This window comes from Pipistrellus hanaki (genome assembly GCF_964339955.1).
Source record: "Pipistrellus hanaki genome assembly, chromosome: 4".
Lineage (NCBI taxonomy): Eukaryota > Metazoa > Chordata > Mammalia > Chiroptera > Vespertilionidae > Pipistrellus > Pipistrellus hanaki.
The window spans coordinates 46,683,171-46,701,962 of record NC_140506.1 but is presented as its reverse complement, the minus strand read 5'-3'; the positions used below and the strand labels follow the sequence as shown (position 1 = coordinate 46,701,962).

Here is an 18,792-nt window from a genome sequence, read left to right as displayed (position 1 = left end):
ACGCTGAAAAACAATCAATCTTGCTCTTGCACTCACTTGGCGGAAGTGCCACCGCACGGATTGTGCAGTGCTTTGCTCTTGCCATGAAGCCTGGGTGACAAAACTTTCTACAAGAAGCTGACTGTATTTGGGGTTATGAATATGCAATGACTCTCATTAGTATTGAAGCGCCAGAGCAGGGGTTGACATCCCCCACCACTTTGAGTTGCTGCAGAATCAGCTAATGAATCGTCTTGCTCTTTGGCGCACACAGCCTGCTGCGGTGGCTCCTGCGTTCCAAGGGGAGTTGCCCAGTTTGGGAAGACCACGGACTGTAGCAATTAATTGTCAAGATCTACTCTCGGTTTTGTGAAATAATGTTTGGACGGTGCTTAGATTGTTAAAACAAAAGGGCACTAAACTTTGCATGAAATAATACCCCGAACGGGAAAGTTCAGAGAGAGACGAGAATGCATGTATGTCCTTACAGTCACCACTGTGTATAGGCATACTTCCATCCTGCATCATTGTACAGTGCGTGTATCTATATATAGATGAAATCAAATCACAGAAATCTGACATTCTGCTTGTTTGTCTATTATCCTTCCAAATAGAGCAAACAAGTAATAGAAAATTCACCAAATGAATGGGGTAGAAACAAAGCTATTTCATCAATTCTTTACCATATTCTTTCTTTCTTTCTTTCTTTCTTTTTTTTTTTTTCCCACTCCTGGGTCTCTGCCAAACATTTTGCAGCTCATACACATACCATCTTTCATGAATATGTTACCAGTAAGGAAAGGTTTCTAACCACTGATTAAGATATCTAAGCGGATTTGCAGTCTGTGAGAAGATGCAAAAATGCTCAGAAAACACTTAGAATCATCCCTTTTCAAAAGGATGAATTAAATGTGTGTTTCCATACTCCTCCTCCCTTGAAATTTCCTTTCAACTGGAAGAGAAGTTCTGTGGCTTTCTACAGATTGTAAAATAGGGCTTGAATTGAAATAGATCATGCTAAAAGGTAGGGGACGTGTAAGCTGTGCAAATAAGGCAACACAGACTAAGTTCTTACATTCAGGTATTTGCTTTTTAGTCATTTGTTTAATTTGCAATGAAAAGGCGCCTCTTGCAAGGAAGCAGATGAGTTATGTTGGTAGAGCTTTAGAGGGTAGTGCTATTATAATTTTCATATCTGTTTAACCCATCACTAAAAACAAGAAAAAAACTAAAGTCCAAGAACATTCACAGATAGTACCGAGTATGAGTACAGCTTAAAATAAATGCAGTATGACAAAAGTGGCTCAAGCATCATACATCAAACACTTGTTACCTCTGCTGGTCCTGGTGTCTGCACATGACTAAGAACAAATCAGTGATAAAAATCTCAGGAAAGATGAAACCAGTCTGAGCCTTTGCAAAGACCATCAGTCATCTTACAGAGCTGTAGTATTATTTGTTCAAGTAATTCTTGGTTTCCTATTTAATGGACACAATACACCCTCCACTCTTAGACCAAAGCCACCAAGGGAAATCTTTTTATTTCTTTGTTTAAAATATTGGACACATCTTAGGACCATCAGAAATGATCACATGACAAGGTACTAAATTTTCTTATTTCATTCCTAAATTTGCATTCTTGTTGCACTTCACTGTCAGTATAAGGTTTAAGAAGCTTATTGTTTTAAAGTTCCTTTATAATTAGAAGAAAAGTTCTAATCATGGGATGTTTCTGATTTTTTATGGTGTTTTCCTAAGTAGCCAAATATGTTTTAAAATCATAAGACAAAGTTCTGCCTGGGTATGTAAAATAAAGTGTTCAGCTCATGAGGTACACATTTTAGATTTTAAAATATAAATGGGGGAACAGATCAGCTGAAATTATTATAGCTAACCATATAGACTATTCAAGTTTAATGGAAATATTAACTAATATCTGTTACTATGGATATGAGAATCATATTACGAGTGAAAATATTTTAGTTTTATGGTAATTATAATTATGATGGTTTTGATTTGGCTCTGTAATTAGCATCTATACTCTAGACATTGTGACTACTGTGAAAAAAATATTTATAAAAGGTTTATCCAAATATAATTTGGCACTTGTTGCCTTTATTAGAGTTTAATGGAATAAAATACAAAGAACTTGTGCTTTTGTGTGCTTTGCTAATAATCATTTATTGCACCTCTTTTTCTTTTTTCTTTTTTTTTTTTTAAAAAATATATATTTTTATTGATTTTTTTTACAGAGAGGAAGGGAGAGAGATAGAGAGCAAGAAACGTCGATGGGAGAGAAACACCGACCAGCTGCCTCTTGCACACCCCCTACAGGGGATGTGCCCGCAACCAACGTACATGCCCCTAACTGGAATCGAACCTGGGACCTTTCAGTCCGCAGACCGATGCTCTACCACTGAGCCAAACCGGTTTCGGCTATATAACTATGATACAATTGTGACAGCAGACAAAGCAAAACGTTGCATTGTTTCTGTTCATATTATGTTAGGCTGTTCTGCTACACAACAGAGTTTCAACACCTGCAGGGCAACTTCAAATGTACCTATGGATTGCCCTGGCCAGGTGGCTCAGTTGTAGGAGCATTGTCCCATACACCAAAAAGTTTTAGAATCTGATTCCCAATCAGAGCACATACCTAGGTTGCGGGTTGATTCCTGGCTGGGGAGCGTATGAGAGGCAGCCAATTGATGTTTCTCTCTCACATCAATGTTTCTCCTCTCACTTCCTCTCTCTAAAAATCAATGGAGACATTTCGGTCAAGGGCATGTACCTTTGTTGCGGGTTCGATCCCAATAGGGGGCATGTAGGATGCAGCTGATTGATGTTTCTCTCTCATCGATGTTTCTAACTCTCTATCTCTTTCCTTTCCTCTCTGTAAAAAACTCAATAAGTTATATAAAACTAGAGATAGTCATTGTATAGCCTGTGGTAGGGGGAAACCTATTCCTTTATGGGGTCCCTGAAAACTGTTATAATTGTTTAATTCTAGCCAGCAAGTAAAACTTCAAGCTTTGTTTTAAATTTATTCAATTCAATTCAATTTAGTGAACATTTCTTGAATGTCTCTTTTTTGCCAGGCACTGTGTTAGATGCTAGTGGTATAAAGACAGTCTATTTAGGGAAACATTAGAAATAATTATAATACAATTCACTGAATGCTCTTATGGAGGCATATACAAGGGATCATTGGAACATATGGGGGAATAATTAATTTGAAGGAAGATGTTAAGGAATGCTGTTTGAACAGAACTTTGACGGACAAGAAGTAAGACTTTGCCAGAGGACAGAAGGAGTTTGATCATTTATTTCAGGCAATGGGAACAGCACGAGCTCATGTGTGAATACACCTTGTATTTTTTGGGATATAGAAAGAGTGGCACACTGCAAGAGTGGTAGATTGTAAGAGTGGTCACACATTCTACCCTTTCCTACACCCAACTCCTGGCAATGTGGTATTGAAGATCCTGCCATTAAGAAGTGGAGATGTTTCCCATCTCTGAATTTGGGGTTGGCCGTGTGATTTGCTTTGGCCAGTGGACACTAGCAAATGTGAAAGTGCTTATGCACTGGGGCTTCTATGCTTCGAACCCTGAGGACATATTGCGAGTGGACCTAGGTTATCCTGCGGAAGAATAAGGGCCGCCTGCAGGAGGGCAGAGGCTCTGGCTGACAGTCTACTAACCACCAGACGTGTGTGTGAGATTGTCTTGGACCATCTGGTTACCAATTGATCCCCCAGACAATGGGAGTGTCCAGGAGAAATCTGTTGTCAGCCCAGTCAGGAAGACCCAAATTATTTGCACAATTATGGACTAAATAAAACATCATTTAGCCAGTAGGTTTGGGGTGTTTTGATATATAGCAAAGCTGATACCTAGCAGGTCTAAGTAGAGCACATGTGTCAAACACAAGGCCCGCGGGCCAAATCCAGCCTGCCAGGCCTTGCAATGTGGCCCGCACCGCGCTGTCATCACTGCACTCCGCTGTCAGTTTATGACATTGTCAGTTTATGACTGTTCAGTAAACCATTCGGCCCGCGATTTAGGCTGGATTTTAGATTTTGGCCCCTTCTCTGATTGAGTTCGACACCCCTAAAGTAGAGTGTAGGGGATGTGGGAGGAGGCATTTCCTGGAGATGAAGAGGATGGGGAGCATTTGCAATATCATGTTAAGAAGTTTAGACCAATTTTGTAGGACCAAGCTTCCCAGACTTTATTCATTGATGTACCACTTTTATGTTTTTTAAGAATATCTGAATACTATCGGAATTAATTTTTAATTGTTCAGATTTTATACTAAAATTTATTTTGAAAGCAAACTCAATATTAACTTAAAACCCTAGGCTGATCTGTGTATTCTACTTTTCTAGACCTGTTAAAATACGTTCTAAAAGTAGGTCTGGGTGCTATCAGAAGTCATTTTGTATTTCTCTTATGCTTTGCTGTGTTCTTGGATTTCCTGTTTTAACCAGTAGGAATCAGGAGCGTGTGGAAACTAATTTGAAGTAGGAAAGGTAGAAGGAGTGAGGAGCCTACTGCAGAGGTCCAAGTGGGATATGGCACATGATAGACAGACTTAAGATGCGTTCTGAGGAAGAGGGGAAAGGATCTGGTGACAGATTTGATGTATGTGTAGTGGGAGAGGGGAGTGTGAAGGACCTACTGAGTGGATATTATAAAGAAAGAGAGTAAAAAAAATAAAGGTAATAGATCTGTGGCTATGTTTGTTGAGTTTGTTAGTAGGTTATTTGAAAACAGAGGCCCACTAGACATTTGTGTATATGGATCAGGCTTATTAAAATATTGTTTTTAAAATATCAGCATCTAAGTGATAGTTGAAATCTCAGGAGTAGATAATGTCAAGAGGAAATACCCTGTTTCCCCAAAAATAAGACAGTGTCTTATATTAATTTTTGCTCCCAAAGATGCACTAAGTCTTATTTTCAGGGGATGTCTTATTTTTCCATGAAGAAGAATACGGTACACATTTATTGTTAAATGAAAATAAAGGAAATTTATTACCTGTATACGGTACGGTAGTACGGTAGTTGTCAACACAAACCAGACAAACTGTGAATCCTACAATATCAAGAATTTACTCATTTATTCAATGACAATCATGTCATCATCTTCTGGAACATCATGATAACAATCCAATTCCTGAATTTCCTGGTGAATTTCTTGTGACTCCATTTCTTTCAGAATCAGTGGACCAAATCTCTCATGTTTAGCCTAGGGGGGCCTTATTTTCAGGGGGATGCCTTATATTTCACTCAGAAGGAAGCCTATAAGTAGGTCTTATTTTCAGAAGATGTCTTATTTTCAGGGAAACACGGTAGTTGGTACAGATTTTCAGTCTTTTATTTTTCTCATCCCCAAACTCTTAGTGATGTGATTTAGTGCACCCCATTTTCAAATGGGGGTGTCTTTGTAGTTTGAAAAAAGTGTTCTCCAAATTATTTTCATGTACTACCCTTCACCCCCTCCCCCAGTTGAGTTAGTGAAATGAGGACAGGGCTGAGGAAGAGGAAGAGAAGTTGGTAAAATGGAAAGAGTGATCTGAGATGTAGATCCCTCTAAGAGGGAGAGAACTTTTATAAAAGTGAAGGAACTTTAAGATGAAGGGATATGCCGTGGTACTAAATTCTACAGAGGATTATTCTTTAACCCAAACTGGCTCATCACAGTGTATTACATGGCCTGTAATGGGGGCACAGTAAATATTTGGATGAGTGATTTATGTAGAACTGTTGTGTGTTTGAAACACTCCATAAAACTCAAGTATTCAAGTCAAACAGGATGTGTAATCAAACAGGATGTGTAATTGTACTGCTTTGGGCTCCAACCAAAATCAACGAGAGTTTTAAAAAGTTGTGTTTCTCTGTCCATGGTCGTTGTCTTAAAAGAGCGGCCCCTTAGGCATCACAGCCCTATCTCAGTGCAAAGTAGTGTTTGAGGCTGTTTTCAGGGAATAATGTCAATCAACAACCCTACGGCCACTCCACACATGGGCCTCCTCCTAACCTGTGCACCTGTGGTTCCCGGAAGTAAGTTAGCTGCCTTATGATGATTTGGGTTGATGGAATAAATATATTGGATTGGCAGAACTGAAATGCCATATCTGGTTCTCAATTTTTATACTCATGTTAGCCGCTCCTTTTAAAGTGTTACTGTTTTTTTTTAAGTGATATCAATTTCTACCCAGCTCTGCCTGTGGTTAAGGAAAGGCCCTGGATCAGGATAGCGGAGCGTTCTCAGACCCGCGATTTGGTGGCTGCGCCTCCTGCTTGCAGCGCGCTCAGCAGCATGCACCGGGTTGACATCTGGCATTCACAGCTCCTGTGAGACTGGCTTCCCCCTAAATGTGCCCTGAAAGCATCCCTGCTGTGCCCCTTCTGTGCAAGTGTAAACACATCACAGGAAATGAGCAAGTAAAGACCTACTTTTCCTGAAGGAATGGAGAAAGCCCCTCACCCAGCTGAGAGCGGGCGTTGGGGTCCAGCTTCAGGAAATTGGACCAGCCACTTGGGCAGAGGCTGCTGTCTTGTGGCACCTTCGTCCCTTGCTCCCTCTCAAACCCCTTTCCCCGGGTGCACTGTTCTCAGTTGTCTGGCTGAGGAAAATTGCTCCAGGACCTTCAAAATGTGAAATAAGGGGTTGTCTTTCATTGTATTTAGTGCAGCTGGATTTAGTTATTTACTAAATATGTACATTTGGCACTGTCCTTACTGAGGTAGAGGACTTGTTTTAAAATGACTGAAGCAGTCTAAAAGTTAATCCTAAAAATAAATGTATCTAATATTTCTATTTGTTTTAATGGAAGCCAAACCATTACAATGATTAGAGAAAATAGGCACATATTTTGAAGCTAAGACAGCAAAATAAAAGAGGAAAGCCTTTCCCCTTCCTTTCCCTCCTGGCTTCCCAATCCCGTTGTATTTGCTCCAGCCTAATGGGTGCATTTTATTATTATTATTATTATTTTGCATTTTAATTTCTTATTGGTTAAAGTATTACATATTTGTCTTCATGCCCCCATTTCCTTCCCACCCTTGTCCCCCCCCCCCTCATGCAACCCTCACTAATGGGTGCATTTTAAATAAAATCCACTCACTCCCTTTGCTCTCTGTCTTCCTGCCACTACAAATAGCTCAGCCCCTCTTTCAGATCCACTTCAAGGAAACACAGGCTTGCATCCCCCCATCCTGGTTTTGTCTGAACTGCTGCCTCCTGCAGCACCCCCAGGCCCCGCTGCTGGCGTGGGGGCACCGGGAGGTGAGGCAGCCAGCAGAGCCAGCACAGCCCAGTGAGTCAGGCGGGCCTGTGTGTGTGGAAGCGCGTAGGTGAGCCAGGAGCTAATGAGAAAAATAGGGGCCCGCCGCTAATTCTGATGTGGGGAAATCTGAAAGGCTCTCCTGCATGCCAGGGTATTTGAATATTTGGCAAACAGCTGGCTGGGCTCTGGGAGAGCGCCTCTCTCGATTCGCCTGCTCAGATGTTCAAAGATAAAATGAGGCAGCCGGCGCGCCAGCACATAGCTCATAGCCTTGCAGTCAGTTTTGAATTTAGATTTGAATTGTGATATCAATGTCATGGTGGCACATGCTTTGAGAAAGTACTTACAGAGAATAATTGAAAGATTCAGTGTGAAGCTTCTGAAAGCCGTAATTTAAAGTTCCAGAAGCCTCCATATTACTCTCACCATTAAAATTTAAAGTGACAGAGGCCCAATTATGATAGTTATTTTCTTAAATAAAATCATATTTCTATCCCAAGTGAAAGATTCATTGCTGCTCACTAATCTCTGTCAGGAGAACCCATCTCGGCGGCGTCCAGTGTCAGCAGTGAAGGTGGCTCGCTTTATCCTGGGGACGGTGAGGCGACTGGGGGAGCAGAGCTGGAGAGAGAGTCTCCTCGGGGAGCCGGCCTTGCAGGAGGCTGATTTGCATGATAATCACCATCATGTATCCTCTGTGGTGCCAGCCTCCACACTTAACCAAATGCGGTATAACTTTTAATAGCAGCAGAGAAGGCCCAGTAGGAGCCCTAGCACACATTTTGCCAAAACCTAAATGATGTCAAAAACGGCTAGTTAAGAGGGTTGTAAAGCTAAACCCCACTGAGGAACGGAGACTTGTAACTTAACTTTAAAACCAGATTAAAGAGAGAAATACTTGAGAAAGGCTATAACTTTGGAGACCATTCTAAGATATGAAGCTCTTCCTCCTCCTCATCACCTCCTTTATCCTCCTCCTTCTTCTTCCTTTTCCTCTTCCTCTTTTTCTCACAGAAATCTGTTTGCCAGGAGAATTGGTTTACCAGAAGGACTTCTGTGGCCATTGAAACCACAACATGGAAATAGATCAGTGGGACTACGGAAACATTTCAGTGCAGACATTTCTTTTACCAGTTAAGAGCATGGAGACAGACTTTTATACTATGAATCTTTCGAAATTCTCTGGCCCATTGGTTTTCCGCCATCCTGCATGGTGGAATTTGGGGAATATCGTGTAATGATAGCCAGAATTGCGATGAAAAAGTGCACAGGGCCAGTCAAGCTTCAACAGGGACAGAGGAGCATGTGAACCAACTAATGCTGTGATGTACGATGGTGAATGATACAGAGCGTATATCCATCAATACTAATCTAAGCAACATCTTATCAATAATAAATCATGCAATTTCTCAAAAGTGTCACACTGTGATAAAACATTTACAAGTAGGTTTTGGGTTTGCTGTTCTGTCATGACTTTAGCACAGCCAGTCCTGTGGCAGTTTGCAAGTTTAAATTTTGTTGTCTGGCGTTAGCCCCAGAATCTCTCTCCACCTTTTTTACAAAACTGATCCTGTGATATGAACTCAACTTCTTTTCCTTCATCCTTGCCTCGAATCATGTGGCTTTCCCTCTTCCTTCCATTTTATTCGCATCTCAGTGGTGTCTCTTCCACCTGCCACATTCGATGTTTTTTGGCCTCTTGCTGAAAAAATCCTTCCCCAAATTCCCTACTCTGTTTTTCTTCTTTTTATTCTTCTTAAGTTGTCTACTTTCTTGCCTCTTCCTTTTCACCATGTACTCTCTAACCTGTTGCAATCTGGACTCAGCCACCACTGACACTACCGTCACAGGCAAAGTCTACACTCCTACTTCACAGACCACTCTTCTGCCCTCAGGGAGAGGGACTTCCGTAACTGACACATGTGGAATGAATAAGTGGGCCAGCTCAGCTTACTGCCACCCTTTTTCTACCCAGAGGAGAGCCTACCTACAGAGAGTCCCCTCTCTCCCTGAGTCTGGGAGGCTCCCCGCCCGTCCCCCCCCCCCCCCCCACACACACACACACTCCCAGGCTGCATGAGCCTGGCTGTGGAGAAGGCCTGAGTTGATGGTTTTCCAGTGGTCGCCAACCTTTCAGACCTCACCGACTACCAGTGGTCCACGGATCACAGATTGGCAACCCCTGGAGTGAGCTTGGTCTGGCTTTCACAATAAGCTGCCTCCTCTACTCTGGTCTCCATTAGTGATCAAGGTTATACTGTACCCTCTCATCTCTCTTATTTTTGTATTCTTAACTTTTTCAGAACCCAGGAGAGGAAGGGGTGTTCTCAATTTTGGGGAATTGCTTGGAAACCTAAATAAATGCAATGGTGTATACAAAGCAAAAAGTTCAAGTCCTCTCTTCCTAATCTACCTCCCCAGAGGCTTGATTCCTCTCTCTTTCTCTCTCTCCCCTTCCCTCCCTTGAGAGGACACAGCAAAAAGGTGGCTGTCAGCCAGGAAGTGGACCCTCACCAAGAATCGAATCTGCTCCTATCTTGATCAGCCTGCAAAACTCTGAGAAAGAAATGCTTGTTGACTTAAATCTGGTTCCACCGCCTACCCGCAAGGCACCAGGCCTACAGCGTTAGTTGGGCTGCCCTTCACCTAGATTGTTTTGCTTGTATCCCAAGGCTGCTCCCCTGGTAGAGAGGCCTGTGGTAGCTCATTTACAGTTGACCTAAAGACAAGAAGAAACCTCCATGTGATGTGACTGAGCTGTGGGATCCTGCCTGCTGCAGGTAGGCCCTTTCGAAGGCTGGTAGAATTGGTGTGGAATCAGCTACCCTGTGACGGCCTGTGTGGGAAAACCCACATTGTGTATCGGGGATTTGGCTCTGGCAGCAGACCTGTGCCTGACCCACACACTTGCACATTTTCCTCACCCAGGATGCACATGGACACATGTCTTCATTAGACACAAGTGCAGACGGAGCAGCCAAGAGGGCCTATTAAACAGCCAAGAATTCCGACAGGATGTGCACATTGAGATGGCACTGCGGTGAGGACCAGCAGCCTCGCTCTGTTAGGTCATTTCGCCGCTCACCAAGAGATTTGAAATGGACTTTTAATTATTATTGCCGATTTGCTATGGCTATATTCCTTAATATGAACATGTGATTAGGATTAATTTTCTGTAATTGATGAGTAGATCTCTAAACTTATAGGATTGAATTTGTCGTCATATATCGCCATCTGTACTATATTGTTGTATTGGCATATGTTATGCATTATTATTATTATTATTATTATTATTATTTTTGCTGGAGTACAAATCACAGGCACTTATCTGTTTTAGTTTTGAGGTTACTCCTCTTCCTCCCTTCACCATTGTGTGGCTTTTTAGATTTATTAATGGAGATAGAGCAGGTCTAAGTGTTTATTAAACCCTTTTTTATATACAGTAAAACCCATTAACACGGACCTCACTAAATTTGGAATTTTTTGGTAATGAGGGCAGGGCCCGGGTTAAAGTTTACTTTTGCATTGTTTCTGAAGGAAAGCTTTTCTGGGCTAACACATAGTATAAATACAATTACAGGGGGTGGGGTGGCACTGTCACTTTAAAAAGCGGTCTTTTCCAGTGCTCCAGAGACAGGCCTCGCAGGAGAGGGAGAGAGGTGGTCTGCAGAATGCACGGTGCAGACCACGCGCTCACCGGCGATGTGACCTTGGACAAATGACTCAGCTTCTCTGAGGATCTTTCCTCGTCTGCAAAATGAAGACAGCTATCTAATTTATGGGGTTGCTGTGAGGGTTGCATTTAATGTGTCGAAACTGCCTGGTATGAGTATGTACTTCATAAATGGCAGCTAATTATTACCTACCTAAAGTAGCTAATTTCAAATACTTCTCATTTATTTTTTTTCACTAAAGCAGGGTTCTTTAGTGCTTCAGAGTTTTGTTAACCTGATCTGAAATATTGCTTTCCTATTATTACTGATTAAAGGAAGACCTAGCAGATTGGTACGGTAGAGAAAATCATGCATGTACTTTAGAGTCAGACTCAGGTTTGAAAGTAATTCTATCACTCATTAGCTACATGGCCCTAAGCAAGTTACATAATGTTGCTCAGGTTTTATTTTTCAATTTGTGAAAATGAGCTGATAATACCTCGCGGACTTCCGTGAGGACTCAGTGAGATAATGATGTAAAGTGGTCAGCCCGGTGATTTTCATGTAGTATCTCTCAGACATCAGATGTTGCTATTATCGTGATCTTTTTGACAGTGGTCCACACTCAAGATTTTTCATTAATTCAGACTTGTCTTCTTCAGTTCACCTAATTAATGGGTTTTACTCAAGATGTAATCTTCATTCTGATGAGAATTTTAAATATGTAAGTACAAAATTATAGAGAAGCAAAATGGCTGTATAGATAGGTAAAGTAAAAGAGGCAAAAATAACATTTCAAAAGTGGAAGCACAAGGCATTAAGTTAGACTTAAATTACGGAATAGTAAAAGTTGCGCAGGATCTTTGTTCTTTATGAAAGATCTTTATGTTAGCCAGGAAGAAACAGAGCTGTAGGTATACAGATTAGAAAGTGTAGCGTGGGACCAGCTCAGATCATTCATCGGAGAGGGAAGCAGTAAGTCCATGTTCAACTTTATTTTCATCTTGTTGCTCTCCCCTGTGCTTCATTGGCTGTATGGATGAGAAATTGAAGCACCATCATGTCCTGCACAGAAACTATAATCTCTCCTCCCCTAATGACAGGCCTTCACAGTGTGTCAGAATCCATCGCCTCAGACTGTATTACTTTGATGACTGGCAAATGGGTGCCACTTGTGAAATGAAAGCAACCAGGTGTGTGTGTGTGTGTTTATTAAGTACTCTTCAATAGGAGAAATGTGTTTTACTGAAAACTCACTCCTGTTATTTTTGTAGAAGCAAGAAGTGCTCATCTTCCTTTGGGAAGACATAAGAATTATTTTTCATGAGATTATGAGCTATGATAATACAAATTCACAACCATAAATATGTCATAAAATCAGTTTTTCCCCCTCATAATATGCATGCACAATGAAACCCTGTGATAAAAACTAGAGGGAGCAGAACCAATTATGTTGGGGTTGTGTGCCTTTGACTTTCCAGGGCTGCTTGATTTAAGCAGATTGTTTTTAGACGTAAAATGAGTTCTTTAAATACTTATATAAGAATTTTCATATAAGTATATTCACAAGTCAGACAAAACCTTTTGTTAGACCATGTTTTCTAAGATTTGGGTCAGAAAAATGTCACCACTCTAATGCACAACATATTGATTAGTTGTATTATTTCAATATGTATTTTTTAAGTACTTAATGGTTAATTGTTAAAGTGACATTATTTTTTCTAGGTCAGCATATCAACAGAAATAGCAAGAATAACTAATTTTTATTATATGCAACAGGCTAGAAGCTGGAGATATAATGGGAAGCAAAAGAAAAAAAGAGTCTTATTTGCTAACAACAACCTATTAAGTAGGTATAAAAAAGGAAATGAGTTCATAGAATTTAAATAATTTGTCCAATGTTGGAATAGGTAAGAGCTAGAATTGTAGTGCAATATTTGTTACAGTAGCCTAACCTACATCCAGGTTAAGAGACTAAAACACAGTGGTTGAAACAAGAGGGAGCTCCCTGACAACGTAGAGTTGTATATCATCTCCGACTGCTTATGCTTAGACTGCTGGGTAAGGGAGAAAGAAACTTCCATCTTATTACCCTCTGCTATCCCTCTGTTTGCCTCATTCATGTGTCTGAGATATATAAGAATTCTCTTTAATATACATTTTTAAAAATTGATTTTTGAGAAAGAGGAAGGGCAGGAAAAGAGAGAGAGAGAAATTGATCTGAGAAACATCAATCAGCTGCCTCCTATATGCCCCCTACTGAGGATGGAGCCCACAACTCAGGCATGCGCCTTAACCGGGAATCAAACCAGTGACCTTTAGGTGCACAGGATTACACTCAACCAACTGAACCACACCAGTCAGGACAGAAGTATTCTCTTTAAAGGCATTCCCTAGATGTTGGACTTCTAATTTCTATTCACATCTTGTCTGCCATATCAGCTGCCAGGAAGGCCTGGAAATAAACTCTTTGTGGCCATGTACTTCTCAAAATCCAGAGGTTCTATTAATAAAGAAGAAGGGGCAATAGGGAGAGTTGCCAGTGTCTGCATCGCATGCTAATTAAGAGCATTGTTTCAAGTGAAACTTTGGCCACAGACTTGGACAAGTGACAGATGATCTTATGACTTTGGGATATCCTACATTCAGCATTTATTTCTTTTCAAGTAGTACATCAAGGTTATGTGCATATGTATTGTATATAGTGTGCATATAATATATTTAAATATTAAAAATACATGTGTTTTAATGGTTATTACACGATTCTACAGTGGTCTCTGGCCATCTGCAAGTACTAATTCAGAATTTCACAACAGAGGAAGCCCACTGGCTTTCATCTTTGGCAGGAAGGCTTATAAAACCCCCAGGAGTAGTCTTGCTTACATTCTCACTCTGAAAAAGATATAAAATTACTCTAAGGTTTTATTGAAGCACGTATTCAATACATAAATCATAAATAACCCTGATCCAGAACTTCAAAGTTTCCTACAATTCTTGGTCTATCCTAAATAATGCTTAGGCATTTACTATAGAAAAATTAATTCACATGTATTTATTGAGAATATAATTAGATAGCAGTTACGTTGAGATAGACCCACAGATATCTTCTGGGGCTACAGGTTCCTGGAGGAGATAATGTAGTCACTGATAAGTGCAGCTAGCCATGTAGAGCTGCTTGGAAATACTGTGTTTTGCACCGATAGGCCTTCTTTGTTCCTTTCTCCTGGGTCCACCTCTTTAGATCCTATTTTGCTACATGAAGTAGGAGAAAAGCAAAAACGAAAGATAAAGGTTTAAGTTAGAGCTAGTCTAGTTAGTCTACCCTAGGCTTTATCAGGGTGGGGGTTGGTATTGGGGAACATTTCCCAAGTGGAAAGCAGTTCCAGATCTGATTGCCTCATTGGCGACATGGAAGTACAGAGAAGCAATCCAAAGGGAAAACCTCAAGAGACAAACTCCAAGCAGACCACATCCTGCAGAAGCCAAAACTTGAACCTTTTCTCTCATTATACCAAAACCTATATCCCTTTAAACAATAGTTTAGTTTGAGTCCAGTAACTTGATTCAGCCGCTTCCATGGCGGTGGGTTGGCGAGTGGAGTAAGGGCAGAGAGAAGATGGAAGTGGAACTTTGCTCTCTCAGTGTAGGTTAATAGCATGTACAGGACATGACTTTTCTCCAAGTCCTCAGAGAACTAGCAATCTGTCTGCAGAGCTAATGTCTCTGAAAACATTTAGTGAAAACCAAGTGCTTAAACTGTGTGATAGTGATTACTCCAGAGGAATCCAGATAAGGGATAAGTCAATGCAGATTTGTTTATTGGAGAATGCTTCTTAGATAATGTCACAAACGAGGTGATTAAGAAGGCAGAGATAATTAAGAAGGTAGAAGAAAGGGGATGAACAAAGATTCGGAATGAGCTGAGAGGGCAGTAGACCTCTGTGCCTTCAGTGGAGATTTCATGTTGGAGACTAGGAAATGAAGTGGAATACTTCAAAAACATGATAGTGATAAAATTTGTCTGGGTTGGGAAGAGTATCTCAGCAGTATAGGTTGGCAGGGGGCAGGAGGAAGTCAGGACTAAGTGTAGCCTGGCTACACTAGGGTTGGCCAGCAATCCAGTCCTCAGTGACCAAGAGCAGTGGTCTGCAAACTCATTAGTCAACAGAGCCAAATATCAACAGTACAACGATTGAAATTTCTTTTGAGAGCCAAATGTTTTAAACTTAAACTTTTTCTAATGCCACTTCTTTAAAATAGACTTGCCCAGGCCGTGGTATTTGTGGAAGAGCCACACTCAAGGGGCCAAAGAGCCGCATGTGGCTCATGAGCCACAGTTTGCTGACCACGGACCAAGAGGATGTGATGACCTTGAGAGTGGTTCAGGGAAAGTGTTGGTTCTGAGGAGACCAATTCAGGAGGTGTGGGCAACTAGACTGTAGATACAGGTGAGGTTCAGAGTCAGGAATGGTGGTGTCACGCCCTGGGGATTCTGATCCCAGCTGGATCCCAGCCGGCAGCAGGAGTCCTGGAACAGAATCTGGGGTTCTAACACTACAATATTCTGAAGATTGGGCCAATATGTTGGAGTTAGTAGGGAAATAGAGGGAGAAAGAATAATGAAGGAGTGAGGAGCAAATTCAGTGTATTTTAGTACAAAAGGAATTCCAGTCATGCTCTCTGGCGGGCTGAGGTTGTTTTTCCGTTGCCTGCCTGGTGAGGATGGGCTGAGGTCACAGCTACTCTGAGCCTCTTAAGTGGAGACTTCCATAGGGCAGGACAGGAGCTCAGAGGGTCCTGGAATGAATGTTGGAAGAGGAGGCCCAGTGGAAACAGCATCACTTGGAAGGAGTTGCTACTACAGCTGAGGAGACCTAGGAATAGTGAGGAGGCTGCCACATTCAGGGTGAAGAGAACAGAGCTTGACAAATAGGGCAGGGGTGGTGGGTGGGTGGGTGGGGACTTAGTAGAAATTAGAAGAAAAGAGGACTGCAAAAAATATTTCAAATTAAGAAGTAATAGGCTTTAGTGACAAGTTTGATATAATGGATGGAACCTAAAATGATTCCAGGTGGATTTTAAATGTTCATGTAGTATGGCATTTTGCTCATGAGCTAAAGGGCATTGCTAACAGGCATTGTAAACACATATGCAAAGGCTTTTGGCTTATTTTTTAAAAAAAACCCAAATAAATAAAGTAAATTAGTAAATAAATTGTGTTAAGGCTAAGCTTACCTGTGTGTTTGCTGGCTTTACCGCTCACTGCCGTGGGTCTGCTTGGAACATTTCAGAGATGTGAATAAAGAGAAATGTTTCTTGCAAAGGTGTCTGTCATTCCTGGTCTATAACACTGTTACTAATATACATGTACATGGATAGGCACACGGATATGCCTAAGGTGGAGCCTCCCTGGGTCCTAGCATGCTGCTCTCATGTGGCAGGGGCTTTACCCTGACTGGGATTGGTGTTGGCAGTGCTTGTACATGCCTTTACCCACCTGGTTCCCTCAGAGCCTTTGCTGAGGAAAGCATGCTCCTGCCCGGCTAGATTGCTTCCTCACAGGCTTCTCCATCTGCAGCTGCTGCTTCCCAGCCATCCACTGGGTGCTAAATGATGGGCCCCAGGCAGGGACTTGATTCACGAAGGCGTAGGTCTTGGCACCTCGGGAGGGATTTTATTCCTGTTTATCAAGGCAAGGAAGACAAGACAGAATCTGCTTGGGGAGGGAAACCTTGTTTTCGAAATGCACAGACATGTGGTGTTTCTGATTTTGTGACTTGTGGATCTACACCTGGAGGTGGCATGGATTTGAAAGTCATTATTTAAGGTAAGGAAAGAAAACTTTAAACAGTATTAAAGTTTAATCCTGTTCAAACTTTCATTTACCATAAGAGAGCTTGTAGTTTTGTTGTGTTTTGAACTGGCGAGCTAAGTAAATTTAGTGGTCAGCCAAAGACCAGTCGATGTATTGATAGTTGTGAGAAGGTGTTTTAGAAAGGCTTGGATTAACAATGTGTTTGCGTTTGTTCACAGATGTACTATCAGTGGGACAGGAATAGGCGGAACACCTGCTTCCCTGAGTGCCTGCTTCACACCACCTTTCACATTTTCTAGAAAAACAGCCATTGGAGAATCAACAGGCTCCCTTCAACAAAAACAGAAACAAGTCAAGACCCTAAGAATGCCACCGAAGCCAGCAGCGAATCATGCGGGGGCTATGCAAGCAATCTCCAGCAAAGGAAGTTCTCAAGAGAGTGTGCGACTCACCAGCCAGGAATCAGGAAAGGTTGAACCTATCCATTTCATCTCAGTTGCTCCTTAATCAGTGCAACCCTTCCAAATGAACCTGAATTGAAACATGCTCTGGCTTTTCAACTTAATTGAATAATTACTACATGTGAATCACTATATGGAGTGGGGGAAGGAGACAAAGGTGTGGTCCCTGCCTTCCATAGATTTATAATTAGTTTCAATGAATATTTTTATATGTGTCTTCTGTTCTTAATAAGTGTGCCTCTAAGACGGGAAACAAATGGAAGAGTGTATTTCTATAAGTAATTTAAGTTTTTTAAATAAAAAATAAAACTTGTGAACAATTCAGGACATCTTAATTCCATTTCTTTTTGGACTTCTGATAGGTAGGATCCTTTTTGTTGATTCCAAAAATGTTCTGTAGACTTTAGAGAAATCAACACATTTTAGTTGGAGTTAATTTGAATTAAATTCATTTTTTCCATTTAGGTATAGAGTGTCTGTTGGAAAACTATATTGTGTTTGTATATTTGGTGGGGAGTGGGTGAGTGAATCACATCTGTTGTTTCAATAGGCCTCTACCTTGAATGGCTAGGGGCCTGCAGTACTGAGTGAATTATTAGCATGGAGGAGGGGAAGGTTTGGATCAAGCTTGGGGTCCTTACTCATGGATCCAAGACAGGGCATGACAGGAGCCAAACAGACCTGGAAAATGGCTGTGTGTGAAAATTTGGCTATTTCAGTATTCATGGTGTTGTCTTCTATGTTCTATAAGTTGAGTAACTATATAGTTTTTCCAAAAAATTACTTCTGCTCTGTGAGTAAGTCATGATTTTTCCAGTGTTAAGACAGGAATATGATTGTAGACACTAGACGTTTTATGTAGTGTCTGTGACACATTTTGTTATGTATGAGCCACCAATCGACATGTCTTCATCTTGAGAGTGTCCATCTAAATTGAAAATGTGCCAGCGTTTTAACATTATCAACAGACTTCTTAATTAAGCTGCCGATACGTACTGCCAATAGTGTGTGTCGTCTGAGAAATGAATTGTGTAAATGCTGTTTTCCTCTAATTGAATAAATAATGTCACTCCATATAAAAGTGATTTCAAGTGTTCTTTGAGTGGGGTATTATATTGTTCCCTAGAGAATTTGATGATAATTCTCATATTATTCCTTTTTATTTAATTTCTGAAAACCTTTCTTTTGCGTCTCAGGAAAGAATTATTCTATTGTAATTTGACCAGCAACTTCAGTTATACGATTCACCTTTAATAGGATATATCTGTATCACCCAGCTCCCAAACCCTGGTGATATTGTGTGTTTGTTATGGCACTTTCAGTTTGCATGAAGTAGCTTTCAATAAATCTGAGCTACGAACTTATTTTGTACTAAATTGTAGGTATTTATTTTTTATTCTGGGAGTTTCGTCAGAGGCAGCATCTCTGTATTCCAGGTGCCTAGTACAGTGCCTGGTGCATAGTAGGTATGGGTTCAGTTAACACTTGGTAACCAAGGTGTGTAAAGTAGCCTTTTTAAATCTATGGTTCATAAGGCTCTGTAAAAGAGAGCAGTCTTGCTAACAGAGTAATAAGCTTGCTATTGGTT

General features: G+C 41.0%; 1 protein-coding gene across 3 annotated transcripts in view; it reads left to right on the top strand.

Annotated features, from left to right (window-relative positions):
- The window catches only part of LOC311622016 (uncharacterized protein), a 98,982-nt gene extending 80,427 nt beyond the window's left edge, over positions 1 to 18,555 (top strand). For 2 of the 3 annotated variants that reach the window (XM_084882692.1, XM_084882691.1), the window contains one exon: positions 16,962 to 18,555. The gene's annotated coding sequence lies outside the window, so the exon portion shown is untranslated. Of the gene's footprint in view, positions 1 to 9,743; positions 10,056 to 10,203; positions 14,059 to 16,961 lie in introns of those variants that run through there. The other variant, XM_084882693.1, reaches the window with a different exon arrangement.
- Positions 18,556 to 18,792: the final 237 nt, after the last annotated feature.